The sequence below is a fragment of the Erpetoichthys calabaricus genome, chromosome 1, assembly GCF_900747795.2.
Source record: "Erpetoichthys calabaricus chromosome 1, fErpCal1.3, whole genome shotgun sequence".
NCBI lineage: Eukaryota > Metazoa > Chordata > Cladistia > Polypteriformes > Polypteridae > Erpetoichthys > Erpetoichthys calabaricus.
Genome location: NC_041394.2, coordinates 262,314,442 through 262,322,900, shown reverse-complemented (window position 1 = coordinate 262,322,900; position 8,459 = coordinate 262,314,442). Strand labels below are relative to the sequence as shown.

Below are 8,459 nucleotides of genomic sequence, written 5' to 3'. Positions count from 1 at the left end.
CTCAAAATGATAGTAAAGATGGCATTAGCGCAAACAAATGGAAATTATTACTTGGTGAAATAACAGAACAGCGAAAAGAGATTGAATATATTGTTCAGATTTAAACTTTAAGTCAGGAACTTGTAGATCGTCTAATTCGTGTTGGCAGCAAGAATGAAAAGATTCCAAAAATGTTGGCGTGGTATGTAGTCCCGTGAGATGGAGACTTTTAATATGAGATTCTTCCAAGTCACGCCCTACTTACAACTATTTTCAAACAACACCACGGTCATCTAACCTCAGTCGTGTGAATGCTTTTGTCAGACACACTTCCTGCGCTCTCAGCTCTTATAAATTTTATCAGGACAATAATGTTATACGTTCTAGATGAAATGTCAAAGACAAAGCAAAGAAGAAAGAGCATGGATAAACATTCGAAAAAGTCATTTTATTTAATAGAGAAAAAGAAACAATATTCACACAGAGGCAGTTATAGCTTGCGTTGTCACGATGTAAGTCCAAACACGGAATCAAAATTTAATGCGATCTTGAAGAAAACTTAATTCCAAATATTGATTTTACAAAAGTTTTAAAGTAAAAGTGAAAATAATGCATATGTAACAATTCACATGAAAATAACAATCACTTAAAATTGTATATTCGGTTAACCAAACCCGGGGGTGGGTGAGCGAAGCGAGCAGGGAGCAGAGCCCCCTATTAAAATATAAATTAAAAAGTCAGATACAACAATAGATAAAATTAGGCAAACCTGTGCAACTCTCTGAAAGCTCAAATAGTTTATAAGCTATATGTAAAACAAAAAATGGAAAATTGGACTTGTAATATATAACATCAGTGACAGCGAAGATGTGGGTACACTTTAAAAAGCAATTCAAGGAACCTCTAACCACCAGTTAGTCAAATGCATTCTAGTAGGTTAAAAATTCAAATTCAATGATTTTTATTAAACATTTTAATTTGAAACATTATTTAATGTGTTGACGTGAAAGAATTATATTAATACATACTTTAGCTTAGACTTGTAAGTAATCTAAACTCAAATTCCTTTTTTCATTTATTGAAAAACAAAATTCAATCTAATCTAACGTTATGGCTACTTAATTTCTCTGTTTCATGAGTGTGCACAAAACTCCTCCTTCTTAACATGCCGTGACAAGATCGTAACGCCATACTGCAAGTGAAACAAACAACTACGGTGAGTGACAGAGCAGATATTTTAATTGCTGTAAAAGATGAATAGTACTTAATTTCTCCTTCAATAATCCTGCATTATTATTTGCGCAATACTGATAGGACTAGTAAAGTTACTTTACGTCTGTAGAGGTTAAGCTGCGGATTCAGTCAGGCTAACGTGATGACTGTCTAACTAACATTAGGCAGATGAGCAGATAAATGTTAAGTAATAGAGGAGCAATTTCAAGCTAATAATTATTTACATTGCTCTAACATATTATTTACATATTTTGTATAACTGATTGAATAGCTCTAGTGAAATTTAGTGCCGTCCATCTTATCATATTTTCTCAACATTACTTTTTTTTGTTCAAGCCGCTTATGATTTCTCACGTGCGTTTCTATGTTGGTTAAGGATTTTAGACGCAATATTGCCCTTACTGCATGTAAGCCTGCTGGCATATTGAGAAGATACTTCATTAATTGTAATAGTTTTTCTTTGACTTTACTTATTTTCCAGTTGTTAAGTTTGGAGTATACTCCGAAGCTGTACAGCCATTTTTCTTAAAATTGCTTTTTGTTATTTTAAATTCTGTGCCTTTTTTGCAATTTTTCAAAGTAGCCATTTTAATCAGGATGCATGTTAATTCACCACCATCATCATATGTGTGTGCTTTGACTCAACTGGATTGTAAAGTGTTCCTTTGCTTATAAAATCTGCAGGGGGGGTGGCATCAGTGCAATATTATCAATTGGGACAAATCAGGTTTGTCTTGGTCTTAAAGGTTGAATTGCATAGAACTCTTTCTGTTTGTATAGACCATAGCATCCCAAAGTATTTAGCAACAATATTGTAGTATCAATACCTAAAGTTACTTGTTGGTTTGTCAATTACTGATTTTTCTCCTGTTTTTTTCTACCTTTCATGCAAAGGTATTTCTCAGTTCATTAGTACTCAGAAGCTAATGCAGTGGAACTGCAAAATGTGTAAATTTTCCACCTCCTGCAAAACAGTGTTGGTAAAACATTACAGGTTACACCATAATCACAGTGGTCAACCTCTGCCTTGTCTTCACTTTGGTTGGTTTTTTTTTCCTTTAAAAGTTGGGGTAGTCTTAGGTCACATCAAATCAGGAAATGGTTAAATGTGAGGAAAATGTCTCTTTTACTTGCCCGTGCTGCAATAACCATTCAATCTTCACAGAGAGAGAGTTTTTTGAACGCCTTGGTCAACATCTGAAAATACCCAAGACCTTCTCTGTTCACAAGCAGGAAATCATTTATCAGTCCCCTGCAAGTAAAGACATCATTGACCGATGGCCTGCTTTATTTGATGCAACACAGGTGAGATTGTACACTCTTATTTAAAACTGATTTAAAAGTCAAAATTTTGCTTGGCATACTTTAGACAGTTAATTGCAAAGTGCTTCCAGTCCTGCTGAGTTTAGTAGTTCTCCACATAGAAGCAGAACACCGGTCCTAATTAATTAATTAATTAATCCACTGAACAGGATCATCTTCAGACAGAGGAGCAGCTTCAGCGACAGACTCCTGTCACCGTCCTGCTCCACTGACAGACTGAGGAGATTGTTCCTCCCCCAAACTATTCGACTCTTCAGTTCCACCCGGGGGGTTAAATGTTAACATTATACAAAGTTATTGTCTGTTTTTAACTGCATTTTTATTACTTTTTAATATTGTTTTTTTTTGTATCAGTATGCTGCTGCTGCTGGAGTATGTGAATTTCCCCTTGGGATTAATACAGTATCTATCTATCTATCTATCTATCTATCTATCTATCTATCTATCTATCTATCTATCTATCTATCTATCTATCTATCTATCTATCTATCTATCTATCTATCTATCTATCTATCTATCTATCTATCTATCCTAGCTGTGGCAATGACATTTGAGTGACACAGCAACTGATACTGAAGGTTTTGGATGGATGCCTCCCTAGTTTAAGGTTAAATGATCTGTTAACCTCCTGGTACTAAAGAGCAGTCAACATATTCAAGCTAAAACCCAGCATAGTGCATTACTGGTAAACAGTCATATTGGAATATCACTAGGCTGCATTTTCTTGTTGCTCTTGAACTATCAAGATGTGGTTTAGCTAATTGCCTGCTAACTTTAATTATGTGACAACTTGATTGTGTAAAATACAGATAAATGAAGAATTCAAAAGAAAAACCACTGTAAGTCTTGAATCTAAATTTAGGGCCAAACTTGATGCTTGCACCTCCAAATTAATGGATGTAGTCTCATCGAGGGGAGGAACTTCAGGATTGAGGATAAGGCATGTTAAGAATCAGCTTCTAGAGGTATGAGAACTAATCAGACTTATCTTTGAAATTCACCCTTTTGGATTAGTCATATTGGAATTTAATTTTCTTTTCTCAATTAGAACAATGCAATTGAAGTACGGAGAGAAGTGGCCATTCGTTGACTGGTTGTCTACCTTGGAGAAAAGGAACAGGACCTCTTCAAGGAGTTTAATGTAAGTAACTTATCACTGTGGAATCTACACTTTAATACTCCAGGCACCAGGCAAAAACCTGCTATAGATGGCTGTAATTGTTACTGAAAACCTGTTTCACTTATAAAGTGGTTATTTTTAAAATTTTTGTTGTTTTGATACCTTTTACTGTGATATGCCTAAAGTAAGAGATGAAATTTTAAAAAAGGAAATTGTTCTCTGTAGACCTCAACCAAAGAATTGAAAGTTGAAAGTAAGTTCACTGTGGCAAAATTTGACATCACAACTAGTTGAAACATTCTCAGTTTCTTAACGAATGACACATTATAATGCTAGTGGCTAACTTAACACAATATATGCAAAAAGACTTCTTTAAATAATAGAAATAACCACAACAGCATTTTGCTAAATCCTGCAATGGATCTGACCATTGTCCCATTTCTAACTGAGAAAAAAAATTATGAATGTATTGAATACATGCTTAGTCCAGACATATTCAGGTTTCTGATTAGGCTGCCAAGCACTGTCTTTTCTTGTTGGTGGATTAATACCTGACCAACTTTGCCACTATGAAGATTCTAGTAAGCTTTACTGCCCTTGTAATACTTCATATTGGCACTTTTGACCCCAACAAACAAAAAAATGCAAGTTAAATTTGTCTCCATAGCTACTGTATGATGGCAATGCTACTCACTGTTCATGTTGAGCCAGTTCATGTAAGTATATGTGTATGGTTGTGTGTTGGAACGGTTAAAATAACGTCAGCAGTAATAACACAATTCTGTTTTACTAAACCTCTTAATATACTTTTGAATTTGTTCTGCCAGGATATTGAAGAGTTTGAAGCAAACCTTGACAGGCAAGTATTGAACATTGCCATCATCAAAGACCAGAATCCAAACACTGGAACCATCTTGATTGAGGGAGCCAAAATTCTGGATGGTATTGATGTCCCAAGGTGCTGTGCTTTGCTCATGGGTTTAATATATGCTCTGAATCTGAGCTATCCCAAGGATCTAAAATGTACATACAAAGTATTTCAGAAACTGTTCCTTGAACTTGATGGACTAAAAACCAGTGGAAAAGTAATGAATCTCAAGTACAGCATTTTCTAATAACACCTTTCTTTCAAACCACTGCCAATTTTTTTTAACCCATTTTATTATTTAATCCATAAACAGCTGTTTCAATTGTAAACATTTTCAGGTTTTGTTTTAATTTTTTGTTAATTATGTGCTATTGAAAACTTGTTCATTATGGTTTTGTAATACTGTGTTCAAAGAATGTTGCTCTTTTGTCCAAGAATATTCTTAGATCAGAATAGGTGCTGTTGTGTGTTTGTACCTCATGATCTATGTAAGCACTTGGTTTTTTCATAGTGATGTTGCTATATTTTTCAAAATGTTTTTGCATCTTGCAATAGAAGTCAGGTTTGACAAATTTGGCAATTGAATATTACATTGCGGCCTATATTTTTGCTGCTGTAGTATGGCTATTTCTTAGTCAAAGTTTTTGAAAGATGTTGAAAAATGTAAAAATGCAACATTATATTTCCAATAAAGTAAATTTTGCAACATTTTCATTCTTTAAGTGGCTGTAGCTTTAATAATTTAATAAACAATTAAACTTAATAAAGCTGAAAATTATAGGCTGAAAACACTAATTACACCAACTTCATTTTTTACATCATCACAACTTTAAAATATATTAATAATTAAGTACTTAAGAGTCTTTAAAAATGTAATGTAAATTAGTTGAGACAACTTAATTTTTATGTGCAGTGAATTTAAAAAGTTCTGTGTATCCTATAATTTTTTAAGCTGATGGTGCTTAAAAGCAATTTAAGATCTGAAGGAAAAACCTTTTCCAGTTACTCAATGTTATGGGTTGGTTCTACGTAATTTTAACCAGAAGTTGTAGTAACTTAAAAAGCTTGATGCGGAGCTTTGCATTAATTTTTTTTGTTGGCCCAAAACAATATTTTTTAGAGTGCACCAGAGGTTTGATTTCCACTCTCATTCACAAATAAAAACATACTGTTGCCAGTGGTGTGCAGATGCCTACAAGAATGGCAAAGCTGGGAAAGATAAGCAAAATAAGCTGATGCCAGATGGGTAAATAACTAATACAACCTCATGGTTTCTTTCATAGATAAGTACAATCACAATTACTGATAGTGGGTCTGTTCTTGTTTTCAGGTTCTTGTCCTGGTTGCAGAACTGACTGCCAAAGTTCATTAAATTAATCTTTACAGAGATGCAACAAAAAGTAAGAAAGGCAGGGATCCGGCATTCGGAAACAGACAGAAAAGGCATATTGAAGTAATATTATTTAAGAGAAATAATAAGCCTTTCATAAAGTGTATTTAACAGTGTACTCCAAGATTATGTATAATATGAGAGAGCTGGGTATCTGAATAATTAATAATAAGGCAAAGACAGGCAGGTTTAGATTATTGGGACTTGTTTGAAAGAAAAAATGACCTTTGTTTCCTCTCAAGTTAATTTCAGAGAGTTATCTGTCATCTACTGTGAAATAAAACATATTCAGATTTTCATTTTTTCCAGTTGAATTCTACGTGACCTAGAAGAAATGGAAAGCTTGTCATCAGGCTAATGAAAGTTGAAACCAAATTGCTTAAAAATACTGTATCTCCTAAATATAGACTCTAAATAATTAATGATAGATTAGAAATGGATAAAAAAAATCATGAATTAACAAATTAAGGTTGGTAGAGTGATGGTAAACAACATGCACAACATATTTATGGAAAATAGTTACAGTTCCTTTCTCCTACCCAAGCAGGTCAGATCTCATAATTTCAAACAAACTTCATGCATGAGTGACCAAATACAATAGAACAAAACTTTCACATTCAGCATATTAACCTACACAAGAATTAAATATCATAACATACATACCTACATACATTCATATATCATGAAGACCTTTGAGAGGCTGGTCCTGAAAACAGCTACGACCCCTGGCTTCAGAACATCTGGATCCTCTGCAGGATCTTATCTACATGCTCCACAGAGCCTACTACCACTTGGACAAAGCCAGCACCACAGTCAGTATAATGCTCTTTGAGTTTTTCAGTGCATATAACACCATTTTGTCTCATTGACTGGGGAAAAAGCTCAAGGCTTTCAATCTTGATGCCCCCACAATCTCCTGGATCATGGACTACCTGTCCAACAGACAGTAGTTTGTGAGGCTGAAGTACTGTGCGTCAGAAATGGTGATGTGTAATACTAGAGCACCTCAAGGAACAGTCCTGTCTCCCTTCATGTTTACTCTCTACACAACAGACTTCCAGCACATATATATATATAAAGATCATCAGGGATTGCTGCATCCTGCTGATCACGGAGACGTGGCTGAATCCACTCATACCGGACACGGCAATCGAGATAGCAGGCAACACAGCATATCGGCAAGACAGGACAGAGAGCTACTGTAAGAAAAAAGGAGGGGGGCTGTGCATTTATGTGAACAATAGCTGGTGCACGAATTCCACCATAGTCACCAGACACTGCTCTCCAGACGTGGAGTTTATGACAATTAAATGCAGACCCATATACCTCCCCCGTGAATTCAACGCCATACTGCTAACTGCTGTGTATATAGCACCATCAGCAGTAAACAGAGCAAGTATCCTGAGGCTGGTTACATCATTTCTGGGGACTTTAATCATGCAGATCTGAAAGCAGTTCTCCCCCAATTCCATCAACACAAAAAGTGTGCAACCAGGGGAGTAAAAACACTGGACAAGCTGTACACAAACATCAGACAGGCCTATAGGGCTACACCCCTAGCACACCTTGGCCAGTCTGATCACACGTCTCTGCATCTGATCCCTGCATATACCCTTCTCAGGAAACAAGCTCCCACTATGACCAGAACTGTTACCATATGGCCCGAGGAGGCCTCCCAACAGTTGCAGGACTGCTTCCAGAGAACCGACTGGAAGGTTTTCGATCACCAAGACTTGGAGAACCACACTACGGCAGTCCTGGATTACATCAGGTTCTGCACGGACAATGTCACCAGGGATAGGCGCATAAGGATTTATCCCATTTGGAAGCCCTGGATGACGAAGGAGGTCCAGAGTCTGCTGAAAGCCAGGAATACTGCTTTCAGGTCTGGGGATGGGGCTCTTTACAGTGTAGCCGGAGCGAACCTGAAGAGAGGCATCCGAGTGGCCAAGTCAGCATACAGAAGGAGGATAGAGGACCATCTGAAGAGCAACAACACCAGGCAGGTGTGGCAGGGTGTCCAGCACATCACCAGCTACAAATCCAGCAATTCCTCGGCCGCTGATGGAGACGCTTCTCTAGCAGAGGAGCTGAACATCATCTGCCTGCTTTGAGGCAACACCAACAGCAGCCCCATCACAGCCGCCTGTTCATAACAGCAACATACTCATGGTGTAAGAGTGTGAGGTGAGGTGGGTGATGAGGAAGGTGAATCCGAGGAAGGCTGCAGGACCAGACTGTGTGGCTGGATGGGTGCTGAAAGACTGTGCGGATCAACTGGCCGGAGTCTTCATTAGGATTTTCAACCAGTCCCTGGCCCAGGCCACTGTCCCATCCTGCCTCAAGTCCTCCATCATTGTTCCGCTGCCAAAAAAATCCATCATGAACAGTCTGAATGATTTCTGCCCAGTGGCACTCACATCTGTCATCATGAAGTGCTTTGAGAAACTGGTGCGGAGTCATATAATCGCCTGCCTGCCGGCAGACCTGGACCAATTTCAATTTGCTTACAAAGCAAAGAGATCCACAGAGGATGCTGTGGCCAC

General features: G+C 37.2%; 1 long non-coding RNA gene across 2 annotated transcripts; it reads left to right on the top strand.

The window, feature by feature from the left end:
- Nucleotides 1-1,150: 1,150 nt before the first annotated feature.
- Nucleotides 1,151-5,225, top strand: LOC127530088 (uncharacterized). Of its 2 annotated transcripts, XR_007936619.1 has the most exons (4): nt 1,151-1,195; nt 3,345-3,500; nt 3,584-3,676; nt 4,483-5,225. It is a non-coding gene; the product is annotated as an uncharacterized LOC127530088 (long non-coding RNA). The 2 variants fall into 2 exon arrangements; XR_007936618.1 differs by lacking the exon at nt 1,151-1,195 and having other exon boundaries at nt 3,169-3,500.
- The last annotated feature ends 3,234 nt before the right edge of the window (nt 5,226-8,459 follow it).